Source organism: Palaemon carinicauda, chromosome 25 (genome assembly GCF_036898095.1).
Source record: "Palaemon carinicauda isolate YSFRI2023 chromosome 25, ASM3689809v2, whole genome shotgun sequence".
In the NCBI taxonomy this organism is placed as follows: domain Eukaryota; kingdom Metazoa; phylum Arthropoda; class Malacostraca; order Decapoda; family Palaemonidae; genus Palaemon; species Palaemon carinicauda.
The window spans coordinates 16923302-16942667 of NC_090749.1; the positions used below are offsets into that span (position 1 = coordinate 16923302).

General features: G+C 40.0%; 1 pseudogene; it reads right to left on the bottom strand.

Moving 5' to 3' along the window:
* Positions 1-15955: 15955 nt before the first annotated feature.
* LOC137618894 (zinc finger protein 83-like) lies at positions 15956-17478 on the bottom strand (annotated as a pseudogene).
* Positions 17479-19366: the final 1888 nt, after the last annotated feature.

A 19366-nucleotide genomic window follows, 5' to 3' on the forward strand; every position in this document is an offset into this window, starting at 1 on the left:
TTGATCTTTCCTTTTTTGTATATCAATTCAAGATTTAAAGATTGATCAGTAGAGACAGTTACTTGTTTACAGGTAGGCCTACTTGGAATATCAATACATCTTTTTCTATCTCTTCCCAACCTATTCTTTTTACTGACCTGACAGTTAAAAAATCTTTTTAATATTTCCTTTAATTTCAAGGAAGACATTGGGAGATTAATTAGTTATATTTGCTGAGTGAATTAATAACAGAAGAAATACTGTACAAATTCTTACAGTGTTACTTTTTTAATGATTCTGAAAATTCTAGTAAATACTGCCTTCCTAAAGAAGCATACACCCAGTGTAGTTTACAGTATTTCCTCTAAATATAAAGATTGAGTTTTTAAACATACTGTACATATATGTCTGATTGTAGTCGCCTGAAGAAAAGTTCCAGCTTTAGCTTGAAAAGCAGAATTTTACAAGTCTAAAGGCCCCAATAAGGAAATTAGCCGGGTAAAAGTAAACAATAAACAATAAAATAAGATAAAAATAAGAATTACAAGTAAACAACAAATAAACAATAAAGAGAGACTTATGTCAATCTGTTCGATATACAACGAATAGTCTGGCATATTCTTTCCACATACTCCTCTGTCCTCATACATCTGACAACACGGAGATTACCAAACAATTCATCCCTCAAGGGATTAACTGCTACACTGTAATTGTTCAGTGGCTACTTTCCTCTTGGTAAGGGTAGAAGAGATTCTTTAGCTATTGTAAGCAGTTCTTCTAGCAGAAGGGCACTCCAAAATCAAACTATTATTCTCTAATCTTTAGTAATGTCATAGCCTCTGTACCATGGTCTTCCAATGTCTTGGGTTAGAAGTCTCTTGATTGAGCGTACACTGTTCCATCTTATTTTTCTTCCCCTTGTTTTTTTTTTTAAGTTTTTATTATTTGTTTATGAAAGAATTGTTTTAATGTTGTTACTGTTCTTAAAATATTCTATTTTAATTGTTCATTACTTCCAATTCATTTCTTTATCTCTTTTCCTCTCTGGGTTATTTTTCCCTGTTGGAGCCCTTAGGCTTAGACCATCCTGCTTTTACAACTAGGGTTGCAGCTTAGCTAGTAATAATAATAATAATAATAATGATAATAATAATAATAATAGGGTAGCAAGTATTCAAGGGTTTTTACTTTCTCCTCTACTACCTAAAACCCGGAAAAAGTGCAGGCTGGTTGTATAACCGCGCTTTGGTTGGAGACGAGAGATTTGTGGCTGTGACAATGATTTGGGACTACTCCATAAACAGTGGGGCATTTTAAATTAAACAAGTTTCCATTTGATTATACAACTAAGTTTCAAATAAGATTATTATAGTGATCTTGCTGAAGTATATTTTCTTTGTGTACTTTAAACAAGAAATTGAATAAGTTGCAAATATCACTATTGTTTGGAAGACCAAATCGCACAAAATCTACACAGAAACTGACATGCGGTAAAACACACTTGGCTTGTATCAGAGTACAATATTGGTCAGTAGTTCATCACTTATTAGTAATTTCAGCTTTAATTACCCAAATTGATGTAGTTTAGGTCAGATATGTCATGAATTAAGTTTGATTTTAGTAGCTTTAAAAAGTTCATCGGACTTGGTCAACCTTTCTCCGACAAACTGAGGATATTAAGGCTTGCATGAAGTTGAAGACTTCCTTCTTTTGTAAGTATTTTGATAACTCGAGTTTGACAATTAACGCGGAATACCTAAGAAAGTATACGAAAAACTGATCTTGTAGGTCTAAGGCACAGGGTTTCCACATGTGATAGGACCATAAAAACAACCCTTAGAGAAAAGTATCAACAGTTTCTGGTTATTTAGTAACAAAATACATTACAGAATAATTAAACTGTACAGCAATTTAAAGCATTGCAGAATAAAAAAAAAATAACTAAAACTGATTGTAATGTGATCGAGCATCAAACAATAGAAAACCAGGATATAAATTTTCAATACACAGTAGTTCGAGTTATTACACTGAAATCTACAGAAATTTTCTAAATATTGGGCACAAAAAAAAGGAAAACTTAAAGGTTTTTGAATTTCTATCATTGGTCATACATTAGTTCTAGAGGGAGACGGGCCAATGGGATCCTTGGCAGAAGCAGAAACGTTCTACTGAAACACGACATTCACTAGCCTGTCCTTTGAAGGGATGCCCTTCAGACCCAAAGAAAACCACAAAACACGTAACGTGTTCTGGACGCCTGACTCCCCTTAACCGGATGCTCCAACCCTTTTTTAAATTTATATCATTGAGCATTCAATCTTGCTTGACCTCATCAAAGATTACAGATTCAATAAATAAGGAAAATTTGTCTGTTTTTACAAGCTAACTTCAACACGATCAGGTTACATATAAAAACCAAAACAAAATACTTTAATTTCTAGGAATAAACATCATCATCATTACCTCTTACGCCTATTGACGCAAAAGGCCTCCGTTTGATTTTGCCAGTCGTCTCTATCTTGGGTTTTTAGATCAATACTTCTCCATTCATTATGTAATTCATGTTTCATAGTCCTCAGCCATGTAAGCCTGAGTCTTACAACTCTTCTAGTGCCTTGTGGAGCCAAGGTGAAAGTTTGGTGAAATAATCTATCTTAGTGAGTGCAAAGAGCATGTCCAAGCCTTATAGTGTCAACAAATCACCTAAATTGTTTGCCAAGGTGGAGTAAACAGTGACACAAAGTATTATAAAGGAATCTTAATACAATCAAACTTTCACCCACTTGCCCCTGTGAGTTCAGAACTGCATGGCTTATGCCCTTCTTCTTCTCCTTTGAATACTTGTTTGTTAACTAACAATCTCTCAGATCTAGAAGTAAATATCTCAAATTCTAAATGCTTTTTTTATTGAGACCTTTTCATTTCATAATAAGGAAGTGTGAAAGGAACAAAAGTGTAAATAAAATACGAAAATTGTTATAAAGATTATTTATTAAATTGTAAAATGCATGTAAAAAATACAATATCTCAAATTAACAATCATTTGTTATGGTATAAGAATATTAATAAAATAAACTTCAGTTACACACAAACAAACATGGAAAAATTAGAACAAATATTCAAAGTCAATTTACAATTTTACAGACAAAAACATTCCTCTTTCTTTATAGTCCATCTGACAAAAATATCAATTTAAGAAGAACTTCAAAGTAATATAATGTTTTGCACTTGGGAAGTCTGAACTGTCCCTCTTAATTCAAATTGAAATGGAACCTATCTATCAGCAAGGACAAATTGGGTAAGAAAACTAGTGCCAAAGTTTGACACATTATCATTGCACAAGAAGAGTATGCAAGATAACTCACAGTGTCTTTTGCACCGCTAGCTTTGGCACAACCTGTCCCATGCTTGTCAGCCGGTCAAAGATGGTTCGGTTGGCTGGAAAGATCATTGATTAGTTTGAAAGGTATGAAATGATGATCATGAGTAGTCAGAATGGAGAAGTGCACAATATGTACACCTGATCACTCAGTCCACATAGTAATGTTAGAGTATCACTGTAATTTGGTGTTAGAGAAAATTCCGTATTAGGAAACACAGGGAATGAATAAGCAACAAAAGACACCAGTGGTGGGGACTCGAGGAGGACTTACTGGCTTGTCTGTATCAACATGGAGCTTAACCCCTTCACTACAAGGCCGCGGATCTGTCCTCAGCAGCTACATACAAGATTTGTCACTTACTCTGATACCTTACATTTGTATGTTCCTTTGTTTTTTATTTTTCAAAAGCTTGTGCTATTCTATATTGTATTTCACTCTAAACAAACAAAAATTCCTTCTATTCATTATGATGTTATTATAAGAAAGAATGTGAATAATTAGAGAGGTACAGTATAGTAGGCAGCAAAACTGGTGATACTTTTTTTTATTTTGGCTTCGGCCAAACGTTGTTCTTAAGTTGTCAATTAGTATTAAATCTTATATTTTACTCTGTAAACATGTGTATGAATGAGACATCGTTGGTCACTTGTCATGGGTAATTTTATCACTGAATAATGTTAGATTATGAAAAACTTTCATGCTAGAATGATATTTCAGAACAAATATAAATTATGTTACTGTAGCACGAATCCCTTTGTTAACGTAGCTCAATGAGTCAGTGAGAATAGTCTTTGAAATGTCTGTTGTCTGTCTGCTTATGACAAATTTGTAGATAATTTGTATTTTTCCTAACTATACAAACCTTAGCTATTTAATAGGGGTATTACTTTTAGTGTAGCTAAAATGACGAGCCATTAATTTTTAACGAGGGTTAACTATCCTCACCGCTAGTTAGCGGGGGTAGGGAGGGTAGTTTGTTACCGCTCCCCCTCACACACCTGTGATTGAGCTCACATTGCTTGGAGGTAGGACTTCACGGGGGATAGAGCTGGCGGGCAAGTTTGGTTAAATAGCTAAGGTTTGTATAGTTAGGAAAAATACAAATTATCTACGAATTTCTCATGTGTTCCATAACTGGAATACAAAACACTCAATTTAATAGGGGTGACTCACTAATAAGGAAGGGTGGACGTCCCAGCCAATATGGCTTTTGGCTTTACACGGAGCTCCTTATCTGAGTGTTAGCACTCAAGGAAAAAGGAGTCCCTGCGCCTCACTAAAACCTTGCTGTACATGGTTCGCGGTCTACGCAAGCTGTGTGTGAAGGCATGTAGAAGTGTGACTTGTCCTGGTAAAGTTATTCAGACTTCTCCAGATGGAAAAAGTGTGCATCAGGACTTTCTGAATACTACCTCGTCAGGGTATGGGGATGCAACAGTATTAATCTTAATACTAGGTACACAATGGAGCATGGTTTGCCTGCAGTGGTTTGAGGTCAGCTATGCAGAGAACCCAGAATGCTGCTTTCCCCAAGAGAGTGGAGAATGAAGAAAAGAATAAGGGCCAGTCAAACCTTTTTATTCATGAAGACTAAACCCCGGTAACAATGCCCTCAACCTTCTGCTACTTGTCAAATAAAGAGCTTGAGGTTTTAGACCAGCTGTTGTGCAGCCACCATAGGACCGATAGAGAACGTATCGAGTCTCCTGTGGGTCACGTCTTAAAGGTACTGGGATTTGAACGTGTTCTGACGCTTCCACACCCCAGCTTGAAGAACCTTCGTCACTGAGTAGTTTCTTTTGAAGGCAAGGGACGTAGCTATGCCCCTGACATCATGAGCTCTGGGGCGACATGCCGGAGGAGAGTCTGGATTCAGTGCATGGTCAATGAGCCTGCGAATCCACGCTGAGATGGTGATCATGGTGACCCTCCTCTTCGTCCTTCCTGTGCTGACGAATAGTGCAGGCAGACAAGGACGGGCTTTGGCTGTTTTCTTAAGGAACAGCCTCAAACTCCTTACTGGGCATAGTAAGAGATGGTCTGGGTCATCTGTTACAGTACGGAGACTAGAAATCCAGAAGGAGTCGAATCGAGGATCCGCTACTCCCAGATTCTGAGTCCTAGCAATAAACTCAGGGACGAAGCTGAACGTTACCTCTCCCCATCTCCTTGAATGGGCAATGTCGTATGGGAGACCATGAAGCTCACTGACTCGCTTGGCCAAGGCCAAAGCTGGCAGGAACGCCGTCTTCCAAGTCAGGTGGCGATCTGTTGCCTGGCGTAAAGGTTCAGGTCTCTTAAGAGACCTGAGAACTCGAAGCACGTTCCATGGGGGAGGTCTCACTTCTGACAGGGGGCAGGTGAGTTCATAACTCCGTATGAGTAGAGCAAGTTCTAGCGATGAGGAGAAGTCCATTCCTTTCAGCCTGAAGGCAAAAAGGCTTAACGCTGAGCGATACCCTTCCACTGCCAACACTGGTAGGCGCATTTCTTCACGCAATACACTAGGAACTCCGCTAGTGCTGGAATAGAGGCATCGAGTGGAGAGATACCTCTTCCATGACACCAACCACAGAAGACTTTCCACTTTGCCTGGTAGACTGCTGCTGATGATTTTTGCAGGTATCCAGACATCCTGATCGCAACTTGTTGCGAAAATCCTCTCTGAGAGAGGAGATGCTAGATAGTGTCCAGGCGTGAAGTCGTAGCGAAGATACGGCTTTGTGGAAGATGTTTACATGTGGCTGTTTGAGTAGATTGTGTCGTGGAGGGAGTTCTCTTGGAGGCTCCGTTAGGAGTTGCAGAAGGTCCAGAAACCATTCTGCGTGATGCCATAGTGGAGCTATAAGGGTCATTGAAAGATTGACCCATATGTTGGAAAGCATCTTGCCAGAGAGCCTTAGGGTCTGGGACTGGGGAACAGTATAGCGGGAGCATGAAGTTCAGGGCCATTGCGAAAAGGTCCACAGTCGGAAAACCCCACAAAGTCAGAACTTTGTTGGCTACTAGATGATCCAAAGACCACTCAGTACTCACTATCTGAGATGCTCTGCTCAGGTTGTCGGCGAGCACATTCCCATTTGCCGGGAATGAAACGTGCCGATAGTGGTATTGAGTGGATTTCGACCCATCTCAGTATCTCTACTGCTAGATGGGATAGTTGCTGCGAAAAAGTACCTCCTTGCTCGTTGATGTAAGCCACTACTGTGGTGTTGTCGCTCATCACAACCACTGAGTGGCTTGCCAGGAACTGTTGGAACTGTTGAAGGGCCAGAAGGATGGCCTTCAACTCTGGGAGATTTATGTGGAGCTACTTTTCTGACTCTCACCAAAGGCCTGAAGTCGTGTGGTGCAGCACCTGCCCCCCCCCCCCCAACCCTTTTTTTGAAGTGTCTGAGTACAGCATCAAATCCAGGGGGGAGGACAAGAAGGTTCACTCCCTTTCGTATATTCTCGTCTGTTACCTATCACTGAAGGTCCATCAGTTTCGCAGGTCCCATGGAGATCTAGATGTCTGGAGAGTCGTGGGCTTGATTCCACCGGGACTTGAGTCACCACTGGAGGGATCTCATCCTGAGGCGACCATTGGGGACTAGACGAGCAAGCGATGAAAGGTGACCGAAAAGACGTAACCACGATTAGGCTGGAAGCTTTTCTCATTTGAGAAAAGGTCTTGTGACCTTTCTCAGCCTTGTTATCCTGTCGTCTGATGGGAAGGCTTTGTGGAGATTGGTGTCTATAATCATGCCTAAGTATACCAGTCTCTGAGTAGGAAGCAGAGAGGACTTCTCGAGATTTACCATGATTCCCAGATCTTGGCAATTCTCAGAAGTTTGTCTCGGTGTTGAACAAGGGTTGACACCGAGTCTGCTAGGATTAGACAGTCATTCAGATAACGGAGGATATGGATGCCAACCCTGTGTGCCCAAGATGACACTAGGGTAAAGACTCTGGTGAAGACTAGTTGTGCTGTGGAAAAACCGAAGCAGAGCACCTTGAACTGGTGTATTCTGTTGTCAAGGCTGAATCTTAATTAAGTACTTCCTTGAAGATGGATGGACTGGGATCTGGAATTACGCGTCCTTTAGGTCCAGTGTGCACATGAAGTCTTGCGGTCTTACTGCTAGTCTGACCGTGTCTGCAGTCTTCATGCTGAACGGAGTTTGTTTGACAAACTTGTTCAGGGCTGAGAGGTTGATTACTGGTCTCCAGCCTCCAGACACCTTCTTTACAAGAAATAGTTGACTGAAGAAGCCTGGAGATCCGTCGAGGAACTTTTGAAGAGTGCCCTTTTTTAACAGGGTCTGGACTTCTGCCTGAAGGGCTTGCCCCCTTGCCGATCCCATGGCAAGGGAATTCAATGACACTGGATTCCTGATCAGGGGAGATACAGATCTTATGAACGGGACGCGATATCCTAGACTGATCACAGAGATTGTCCTGGAATTGACCCAGAGTTGCTTCCACCTGTCTGCGCAACTTTGCAGGCATCCCCCCACTGGTGGAAATGCAGGGGGCTGCCCATCCTAGCGTTTGCGGCCTCGGCTGCTCCCTCTGGGATTTTTCCCTCCCCTGGAGGACATTTGGCCTTTCCTGTCTCTCTTAGACACCATTATCTTCACTGCTGTTTTTATCATCGTCGTGGTCTTGGTTGGACGGGACTGCCGTGGTGCTGGAGGTTTATAGGGCTTTGATGTTAAAGCCCTAGGGAGGGGGAAGTCTTGATGAGACGTCCTCCACCTCTCTGCAGCAAGTTCCATATAATTAGGCTCAAACAGATAGGACCCCTCTATAGGAGGAATGTCTGAACCTATTTATCTCGACGCTTGGGACCTTCTGGTGGAACCTCTCAAACATTGCATCTCGACGTTTCAAGATGGTGTTTGCCCACAAGTTCGAGACTTGGTGGGCAAGAAACTCGATTGTGCGAGTGCCTGAGAGTAGGAAGGTTTCCATAGCTTTCCTGGTATGTTCTTTGGAAAAATCCTCAGATCGTATCAGGATACCTAAGGTCCCTAACCAGATATCCAGCCACAAAGCAGCTTGTATAGCATACTTTGTGACCTGATTAAGGATCTCGGTTGCCGGAAACGAGACCTGCCGGTAGGAGAGTCTCTCAAGAGGGATTCCCCTGGTTAGCTCTTCCAGAGAGTGGTGAAGAGGAAGAGCTGAACTGGGTTCCTCCAGGATCTCGAAGCACCTCCTCTGCTGAGGAGATGGGAGGAGCTTGTTTGTGGTACCAGCACAGAAGGAGGAGGCAAACTCAGAGAGCTATTGGGAGATCTTGTCTCTGGTACTCTTCACCCCTTGAGACCACGGCAGTGCTGCACTTGTCTTTGAGGCTTTCTGAGTACCAAAGACGCAGTCTTGGACCGTGTCTTTGTCCTCTCGAGGGGGTATCTCTGAGTTGGAAAACCCGTTGAGAACCCTCTTTAGAGACAGAACCTGCCAGAATGCGTGCTCTGACTCTTGCTGGTCTCCTCCTGCTGTAGGACTTGCAGCGAAGTCTCCTTCTAACCCCAAAGGCTCTTCTTGGGGCAAGTCACCGACATTCCCTGAGTGGCTGGCTGTCTCCATTCTAGCCCTAGTGGAGGACTTCGTCAGAGTTTTGTAGTCTTTGGATTCCTTCCCGGGAAGGAGGTAAGACTCCAACATCGAAGACCTTTGTGGCATTTCCCTTCTGATCTCATATTGTGGGGAACTCTCGTCGTGGAGAAAGATTTCCTCCACTGGTGCGATGGGGGAGTCTCTCTCTCTTCGAGTGGTTCCCTACGTGATGGGAGATCTTCGTCAGGGATGGGGAGTTTCTCTGAGAAAGAGGAGGAACTTACCTCGATGTTCTGCATGGAGAAAGCTTCGCCCTCGGTGAAGTGACCGAGTCAGAAACTCCTCTTTTCATCTTTAGAGGGGTAGAGGAAACCGTGGTTCTCTGCCTTAGGTCTAGAGCTATAGGTCAATCTGATGAGCAATCAGACACAACAGGCTTGAAAGCCTTTGTTACGGCTTTGACCAAGGCACTGAACCAGGGCTGCTGGCTGACAGACGCACTGTCAGACAGATTCCCTGAAGGGAAAAGGACCGACGGTTCCCTACGAGGAGTTACTGTGATAGGTGTGTCCGCCTTAGAAGGCAGTTTAGGGATCCTGAACCCCTTTGCATGAAAGTATTTCCCTTCTCCCACAGTGCTCGATGGTATACACTTGCGGGGAGGGGAATGAGGTGATGGCAACCCTGCCGGATGACGTATCTTTGTTCGTGCCTGTTGGTGCGAGCACTCGTGCGTGGGAGAATTTTGGCGCTCGCGTGCAGGAAAATATTGGCGCTCGCAGGCGGGAAAATGTTGGCGAGCGCGTGTGCGCGCAGGAGAGTATTGGCGCGCGCGTCCGTAGGAGAGAGATGGCGCGCGGGATCACGGCGCACGCGCGAATCTCTGTGAGTGAGTGCAGGAGATAGATGGCGCGCGGGTGAGCGCAAATGTTCTGGCGAGCACTGGTGCGCTGGTGAAAGTTGGAGCGTTGGAAAGGGTGGCAACGTGGTTGTCATCTCACCTACAGACTAATGCGCTGGGGAGTGATGCCGCGCAGGTATCTGTTGGTGCGCAAGATGGCGCGCAGGTGATGTATGGTGCACATGCTGGCGTGCAAGAGAGCGCTGGTGCGGGGGAGGGCGCTGGCGCGCAGGAGGGCATTGGCGCGCAGGTGAATGCTGGAACGTAGGTGAGCGCTGGTGCTCAGGAGAGTGCTGGTGCATAGGCAAGCATTGGCGCGCAGGTGAATGCTGGTGCATAGGTGAGTGCTGGCGCGTAGGCGAGCGTTGTTTCTTATGTATGACTCGAGTCCCACAAATGATCGTATATTGATTTTTTCGACACAGAAAAACCTCGATTTACTAGCACACTCATTTGTACCAGTTTCCAAGGTCGAAGAAACATTTGAATATTTAATTGAAAATGAAGTTTTTCCGGTGGAAATTCAAAGTGTGGTTGACTATTTTGAAGATACATGGATCGGGCGGCCGCATAGAAATAACCTTAGACGTGCTCCTTTCTTTAAACATGAATTATTGAAGTTTTGATTATTTCAAGGAAGAAATGCCCAAGACGAACAATGCAGTTGAGGGCTGGCATTACGGTTTTGAACAGCAATTAAATGCTTGTCATCCATCCATCTGGAAATTTATGCAAGGATTACAACGAGAACAAAGTGTACAATATTTGGGAGGTGTTGGTATTCCTGTGCGCAAAAAGAATTATCGTGACTGTGCAAAAAGGTTACAAACCATTGTAATAAATTATGACGAAGAGAGGCCTGATGAAGAATATCTACAAAGTGTAGCACCACATCATTTCATTTTGACTGATTAAATTTTAATACTGTATTTCATTCTGAATGATGATATTTTTATACATACAATAAAATTATAATTTTTGTAATTTTTCATTCCTTCATTTACAATAAATTTCTAACATTTGTGTTTGTCAACCCAAAAGGATATATTTTTCCTTGAAATACATGAAAATTTTTCCATCCAATTTTCTCGACAAAATAGATATTAGTTTTCAAGAAATATGGGATTCGAGAAAATGATAGTTCAAGAAATTTTTTTTCGAGCAATTAACTTTGAGAATTTGACTTTCGAGAAATTGCATTCGAGAAATTTACCTAAAATCACCGATGATGAACTTGGTTTCCCCATCGAAGGATGGTCAGGAACAGGGGAAACTAAGTCAGCAGCTACAGCTGTAGAGATTGGAGTGGCAGGGGAGATGGATGATGCCGTATGAGACACCTCTGACACAACAACGTCGACAAGAGTCAGGGGATCTACCTCTGACTGCAACGACGATTGCTTAACAGAAGCACCCATGCGGATGAACTGTAGCAGGGCCTCCTTGGAGGGCGAAGCCGTGAGCCCCAAGGAGGACCACATATTAAAAATTTGAGTTATTGACAAGGCCTCACGTGCGGGGGGGGGGGGGGGGGGAGGTGGTGTTGCTTCGCCAGGGGAAGCAACCTCATCTCTCGAGATCCTGGGTTGGTTGGAAATAACTTGGTCTACGCTACTACTCGACGGTCTCTCGTAAGAGACCGAGTAGGAGAGACGGAAGAAGAGGCCTTGGGTTTTTCTCCCTTCAAAGGAACTTTTGAAGGAGAAATATCCCGCTTGTACTTCTTCTTCCGCCATCGTGAAAACCTCTCCCACTGGGAGGAAGACCACTCCCTACACTTGTTGACACTATCAAACTGTTAACCTCTGCAAGTAGGACAAAGGACGTGAGGATCAGTCTCAACCGCCGACATATATGTTCAATAACGACGGCAGGAGAGTCCAGGCCAGGTGTGCATGGTCGCAGACGTTAACTTCACACACACTCTAAGAGAAAAAGAGAAAAAAGTGTTAATGGCGGCCATAAGTCGGCGAGGATGAAGAGCAGCAACGACCATTAACCATCCGAGCCGAAAGCAAAGTGAGCTCAATCAGAGGTGTGTGAGGGGGAGCGGTAGCAAACTACCCTCCCTACCCCCCGCTAACTAGCGGTGTGGGTAGTTAACCCTCGTTATGAATTATTGGCTCGTCATTTCAGCTACGCTGAAAGTAATTCCCCTATTAACCCTGGATAGGTACGGTGGGTCGTTTGCGACCCCGAGCGTAAAAAAAAAACAGGTTTTTCTCACGTGACTCACCCCCGTGACTGAATTTGTGGGTGATCGACCTGCAGGAGGTGTCTCCCCTACACGCTCTAGTAGTGTCCAGATGTGCATTGCTGTAGCTGTACTCCTTCCCCGATTTCTGAGACGCGTCGGGGTCGTTCGCGTCCGAGTTTACCCTTCTAGGGTAGTTTGCATAATTATCAAAGTTATTACGTATTATGAAATTGTCGTAGAATGGTGCAACTTGTATAGGTTATCAGTTGTGGAAAGTCTTGGTGGATTGTTTGGCTACCATGTGCATGTTTTTTTTTTTAGTTAAAATGTCGTTCATCACCACGAGGACCATTTTACCGCGAGTGCCCCTTTTTCATTTTTTTTTCATTTTTTTGCCAAGTCATTTTTCCGTAAGATATTGCCAAATAGTGTCGTAAAACTTTTGCTTGTTTAGTGTTGGAAAGTGTGTCTAGATGATCTGGCTACCCATGCATGACTTTGTTTTTGTCAGATACGACGTAGTTATTGGTATATTGGGTATTTAACTGCGGTTACCAATTTCTGTTTTTTTTCAATATTTGTAAAAATTACTACGTAGTAAGGAATTGCCGTATATTATTCATTTTTTTTTCATGTTTATGTGTTAGAAAGTGTGCCTTGATGGTTGGGCTAACACGTGCATGTCTTTTTTTTTATCTGAGATGTCGTATATTAGAATGTCGGGCATTTTACCGCGAGTGTCCCTTTTTCCTTTTTTTTCATTTTTTTGCCAAGTCATTTTTCCGTAAGATATTGCGAAATAGTGTCGTAAAACTTTTGCTTTTTTAGTGTTGGAAAGTGTGTCTAGATGATCTGGCTACCCATGCGTGATTTTGTTTTTGTCAGATACGACGTAGTTATTGGTATATTGGGTATTTAACTGCGGTTGCCAATTTCTGTTTTTTTTCAATATTTGTAAAAAATTACTACGTAGTAAGGAATTGCCGTATATTATTGATTTTTTTTTCATGTTTATGTGTTAGAATGTGTGCCTTGATGGTTGGGCTAACACGTGCATGTCTTTTTTTTTATCTGAGATGCCGTATATTAGAATGTTGGGCATTTTTCCGCGAGTGCCCCTTATTATTTGTTTTGCATTTTTTTGCTTAGTCATGTTACCGTAAGGAATTGGCAAGTAGTGTCGCAAAACTTATATTTTTATAGTGTTGGAAAGTGTTTTTAGATGATCTGGCTACCCATGCCTATTTTTTTTTTAGCCAGATATGGCGTATATATAAGTATGTGTTCGATTTTCCTGTGATTGCCATTTTTTCGTTTTTTCCCATTTCTTTCAAAATTACTACGTACTAAGGAACTATCACAGAGTAATATTTCATTTATATGTTTATTTGTCGGAAAATATGCCTTGATGGTTTGCCTAGCACGTGGCTGAAATTTTTTTTTTTCTGAAATGCCGTATATTAGAATGGCAATTTTTCCACGAGTGCCCCTTTTTATTTGTTTTGCATTTTTTTGCTTAGTCATGTTACCGTAAGGAATTGGCAAGTAGTGTCGCAAAACTTATAATTTTATAGTGTTGGAAAGTGTTTCTAGATGATCTGGCTACCCATGCCTATCTTCTTTTTTTAGCCAGATATGGCGTATATATAGGTATGTGTTCGATTTTCCTGTGATTGCCATTTTTTCGTTTTTTCCCAATTCTTTCAAAATTACTACGTACTAAGGAACTATCACAGAGTAATGATTCCTCTAGATGTTTATTTGTCGGAAAATTTTGTTTACTTTTTTTTTGATTGAATATCATCAAATTTTTTTAGCTAAAATATTGTTTTACATTTTTTTTTTCGATTTTATTTCCCTTCAAAAAAATTTTTTCGGGTCAGAATTTTAATTTTATATTCGTAAAATAATCGACAATTATCCAGCAACCCACCATACAATTTTTATGCATATCCAATAATAATTAGATTAGTAAATAACACCTTGAAATTGACATACCCTTCCTACATTTCAAGTGGCAGATTAGGGAGTCTGAGTCAGTGTGGTTGGCGGCCATTTTGTGGACATATCCGAAGCGTAAGCTGCCCTATCTATATATATTCTTGTTCCCTATAGAATTTGTGATATTTTGGTATATTTTTACCTGCATAAATATCATATTATATATTAAATATATGTATTTTTTTACGGAATTTCTAAGTACTCAAAAAATTACCTTTAGATATGGCCCCTGATATAAATGTAATTTACAAAATAATGAAGATTTTTTTACATATTTCTATTTTAGGATAACATATGTTTATTCCCTAAAAAAATTAGCCACTTCCTATTTCATTTGGGTACCCAAAAAAATTCATGAAATTTGGACAAATTTTTTTGGCCAAAAAAAGTTACCCTTTTTTTCTCATTTCAGATCTTCACCTCCATGGGTCTGACTTCATCCAAAATACATCAAGATGTGTCCTAAACATTCAAGAATCAATTCCTAAAAGGATTTGTGTATATATGTATAAACTTTTTTTTTATGAATTTTTATGTCAGGTCTTTTTTTTTTCTACTTAATTTTTTAAAATATTTATAATAAATAGTTTTTCTGCAGATGAGTAGTATTTATCTATACAGTTGTTTTAAGCATTCATTGAAGTTTTTTTTGGCAAAAGAAAAAAGGAGGTTACTGCAAAAACTGATTTTTCAAGAATTTTTTTTGGCGTCGGGGTCGTTCGCGTCCGAGTATACCCTTAAAGGGGTGTCCGAGGACCGTACCTATCCAGGGTTAAATAGCGTGGTTTGTATTCCAGTTACGGAACAAAGAAGGATTCAAATTGGGAAAGAGGGGGTCTAGATCGAGAAAAGTTTAAGCAGCTTCCTATAGTCTATAATGATAAGAATTTATGCATTTGGGGTATGATTTCTAAGTTATTAATTATTATTTGCTTATCTCATTTTGTGTATGAAACAAACGTTAGTTAGGATCGTGATTTCAAAACTTGCAATATATTATTACATGTCATAGCTTAGACGATAATGTCATAGCTTAGACTATAAGTCAATGCTACTTACATAATTCCAGTCTCCCAATGGGTTTCTTCACTTTGAGGAAAAATAAATAAATGAATAAATAAATAAGCGAGGTGGTGAGTTATTTTCACTATTAGAAATACAATTAATTCTAGTATTCTACTTTTACTTTACAAACATAAAATTATAATCAGGTCAGACATGATCAGTCACATGTGTTATGTGCAGATTTTATAGAAATACAATAACAACGTATCTCAAATTAATATAAAAATAAAAATATTAATAATAATAATAATAATAACAATGGTGATGATGATGATACGATGGCTCTGGAGTCTAGACCTATGCTATTGGTTTTATAACTCTTCAGCTTCTTCTGCTGTTGTGAATCAGTGAGGTCTTTCACCTCCTAGGATGGTTTTTCAATTTTTCTCCTTCACTGCATCATTAACCCTTCTATTAACAGTTGTTTTGTTGATGTTAAGAATATTGGCTATATCAATATTTTATAGAGAATGTAGTGAAACAAGCTTAACTAGAGTTACAGTTATCCTATATCTGTTGGGTAGCTCTAACCATATTTGACAGATGACTTGCTTGTGAGAGTGCCACTGTGAGGCTGCCAGTTGATGTCCGGTTAGACCTCACCCACAACTACATCTCCGATGCATTCTTTATACAGTATTAGATACATAACTATGGTGGCTATCATAATTAAAGATTATTGGATTAAATTTTCCATAATGATCTAGAGGATATTTTGATAAAAAATTAGCATAATTTCTCAAAAATCTTGCTTAATGAACTGTATCTTCCCCTGAGTGAAATTTCAAAATGCATTGTCCCCAGAACCTAGTCTCATTAGAAATGTGAAGAATGTCGAGCTGCCAGTTAGTGACTTTCAAACGATAATCACTGAATTCAGGTATCCCAGTTTTGTTGTATACTGTATAACAAGGAGGTGCAAAACTAGTTAACAAGAGATGACAACATCACAAGCAACTGAACATTGCCAAGGAACCATGGAAGATCTCATTCAGTCAAACATGTTTTACTTGCTTGATCAAAATTCCATTCAACTTGTTTTTAAACATCCCACAAAGAATCATTTGCAAAGGAACTGACTCAATTCCAGGTGATTAAACTAACAAAAGAGAGTACAACTAGAGTCTAGCAGGTATGGTAATTTAATAGCTTTGTAAAAGAACCCGACTTCCCCAATTCCTTAAAAATTTCCTAGGGCACAAATCTTCATATGATTTTTCACATGTGATTTCTAGTTAAAAGCCTTATTACAGAAATTGCTTTCAAATGGCTTCTCACTAGTATGAATGCAACGATGATCTGTAAGACTGCGTTTCTGAGAAAATGTTTTATCACAGAAACTGCATTTAAATGGCTTCTCCCTAGTATGAATTCTATGATGCTGTGTAAGATGAGAACTCTGAGAAAAGGCTTTGTTACAGAAACTGCACTTAAATGGCTTCTCCCCAGTATGGACTCTATGATGCATTCTGAGATGATGTCTCCGAGAAAATGCTTTGTCACAGAAACTGCATTTAAATGGCTTCTCCCCAGTATGAATTCTAAGATGCTCTGCAAGACTGTTTTTCCGAGAAAATGCTTTGTCACAGAAGCTGCATTTAAATGGCCTCTCCCCAGAGTGAATTTTATGATGCTGTGTGAGATGACCTATCTGAATAAATGTTTTGTCACAGAAACTGCATTTAAATGGCTTCTCCCCAGTATGAATTCTAAGATGCTCTAAGACTGTTTTTCAGAGAAAATGCTTTGTCACAGAAGTTGCATTTAAATGGTGTCTCCCCAGAGTGAATTTTATGATGCTGTGTGAGATGAACTCTCCGAGAAAATGCTTTGTTACAGAAACTGCATTTAAATGGCTTTCCCCCGGTATGAATTCTATGATGCTGTCTGAGATAACGTCTCAGAGAAAATGCTTTGTCACAGAAACTGCATTTAAATGGTTTTTCTCCAGTATGAATTCTATGATGCTCTCTGAGATAATGTCTCAGAGAAAATGCTTTGTCACAGAAACTGCATTTAAAAGGCTTCTCCCCAGTATGAATTTTATGATGCTCTGTAAGGTTGTCTTTCCGAGAAAATGCTTTGCCACAGAAGCTGCATTTAAACGGCTTCTCCCCGGTATGAATTCTATGATGCATTGTAAGATGACTTCTCTGAAAAAATGCTTTGTCACAGACACTGCACTTAAATGGCTTCTCCCCATTGTGAGTTCTTAAATGTATTTTGAGATTATTTTTCCAAAAAAACCCTTTGCCACATTCACTACACTTGAATGACCTCCTTCTAGTGTGAGTCCCATAATGTGCTCTAAGACCAATTTCGTTAGAAAATTTTTTGCCACATTCTTTGCATCTGAAATGGCCTCCAGTGGGAATTAGCTTGTGAGTGTTGGACGGTTTAACCCTGGATAGGTACGGTGGGTCGTTTGCGACCCCGAGCGTCAAAAAAAAACAGGTTTTTCACACGTGACTCACCCCTGTGACTGAATTTGTGGGTGATCGACCTGCAGGAGGTGTCTCCCCTACACGCTCTAGTAGTGTCCAGATGTGCATTTCTGTAGCTGTACTCCTTCCCCGATTTCTGAGACGCGTCGGGGTCGTTCGCGTCCGAGTTTACCCTTCTGAGGTAGTTTGCATAATTATCAAAGTTATTACGTATTATGAAATTGTCGTAGAATGGTGCAACTTGTATAGGTTATCAGTTGTGGAAAGTCTTGGTGGATTGTTTGGCTACCATGTGCATGTTTTTTTTTTTAGTTAAAATGTCGTTCATCACCACGAGGACCATTTTACCGCGAGTGCCCCTTTTTCATTTTTTTTCATTTTTTTGCCAAGTCATTTTTCCGTAAGATATTGCCAAATAGTGTCGTAAAACTTTTGCTTGTTTAGTGTTGGAAAGTGTGTCTAGATGATCTGGCTACCCATGCATGACTTTGTTTTTGTCAGATACGACGTAGTTATTGGTATATTGGGTATTTAACTGCGGTTACCAATTTCTGTATTTTTTTCAATATTTGTAAAAATTACTACGTAGTAAGGAATTGCCGTATATTATTCATTTTTTTTCATGTTTATGTGTTAGAAAGTGTGCCTTGATGGTTGGGCTAACACGTGCATATCTTTTTTTTTATCTGAGATGTCGTATATTAGAATGTCGGGCATTTTACAGCGAGTGTCCCTTTTTAATTTTTTTTCATTTTTTTGCCAAGTCATTTTTCCGTAAGATATTGCGAAATAGTGTCGTAAAACTTTTGCTTTTTTAATGTTGGAAAGTGTGTCTAGATGATCTGGCTACCCATGCGTGATTTTGTTTTTGTCAGATACGACGTAGTTATTGGTATATTGGGTATTTAACTGCGGTTGCCAATTTCTGTTTTTTTTTCAATATTTGTAAAAATTTACTACGTAGTAAGGAATTGCCGTATATTATTGATTTTTTTTTCATGTTTATGTGTTAGAAAGTGTGCCTTGATGGTTGGGCTAACACGTGCATGTCTTTTTTTTTTATCTGAGATGCCGTATATTAGAATGTTGGGCATTTTTCCGCAAGTGCCCCTTTTTATTTGTTTTGCATTTTTTTGCTTAGTCATGTTACCGTAAGGAATTGGCAAGTAGTGTCGCAAAACTTATATTTTTATAGTGTTGGAAAGTGTTTCTAGATGATCTGGCTACCCATGCCTATTTTTTTTTTAGCCAGATATGGGGTATATATAAGTATGTGTTCGATTTTCCTGTGATTGCCATTTTTTCGTTTTTTCCCATTTCTTTCAAAATTACTACGTACTAAGGAACTATCACAGAGTAATATTTCATTTATATGTTTATTTGTCGGAAAATATGCCTTGATGGTTTGCCTAGCACGTGGCTGAAATTTTTTTTTTCTGAAATGCCGTATATTAGAATGGCCATTTTTCCACGAGTGCCCCTTTTTATTTGTTTTGCATTTTTTTGCTTAGTCATGTTACCGTAAGGAATTGGCAAGTAGTGTCGCAAAACTTATATTTTTATAGTGTTGGAAAGTGTTTCTAGATGATCTGGCTACCCATGCCTATCTTTTTTTTAGCCAGATATGGCGTATATATAGGTATGTGTTCGATTTTCCGGTGATTGCCATTTTTTCGTTTTTTCCCAATTCTTTCAAAATTACTACGTACTAAGGAACTATCACAGAGTAATGATTCCTCTAGATGTTTATTTGTCGGAAAATTTTGTTTACTTTTTTTTTGATTGAATATCATCAAATTTTTTTAGCTAAAATATTGTTTTACATTTTTTTTTCGATTTTATTTCCCTT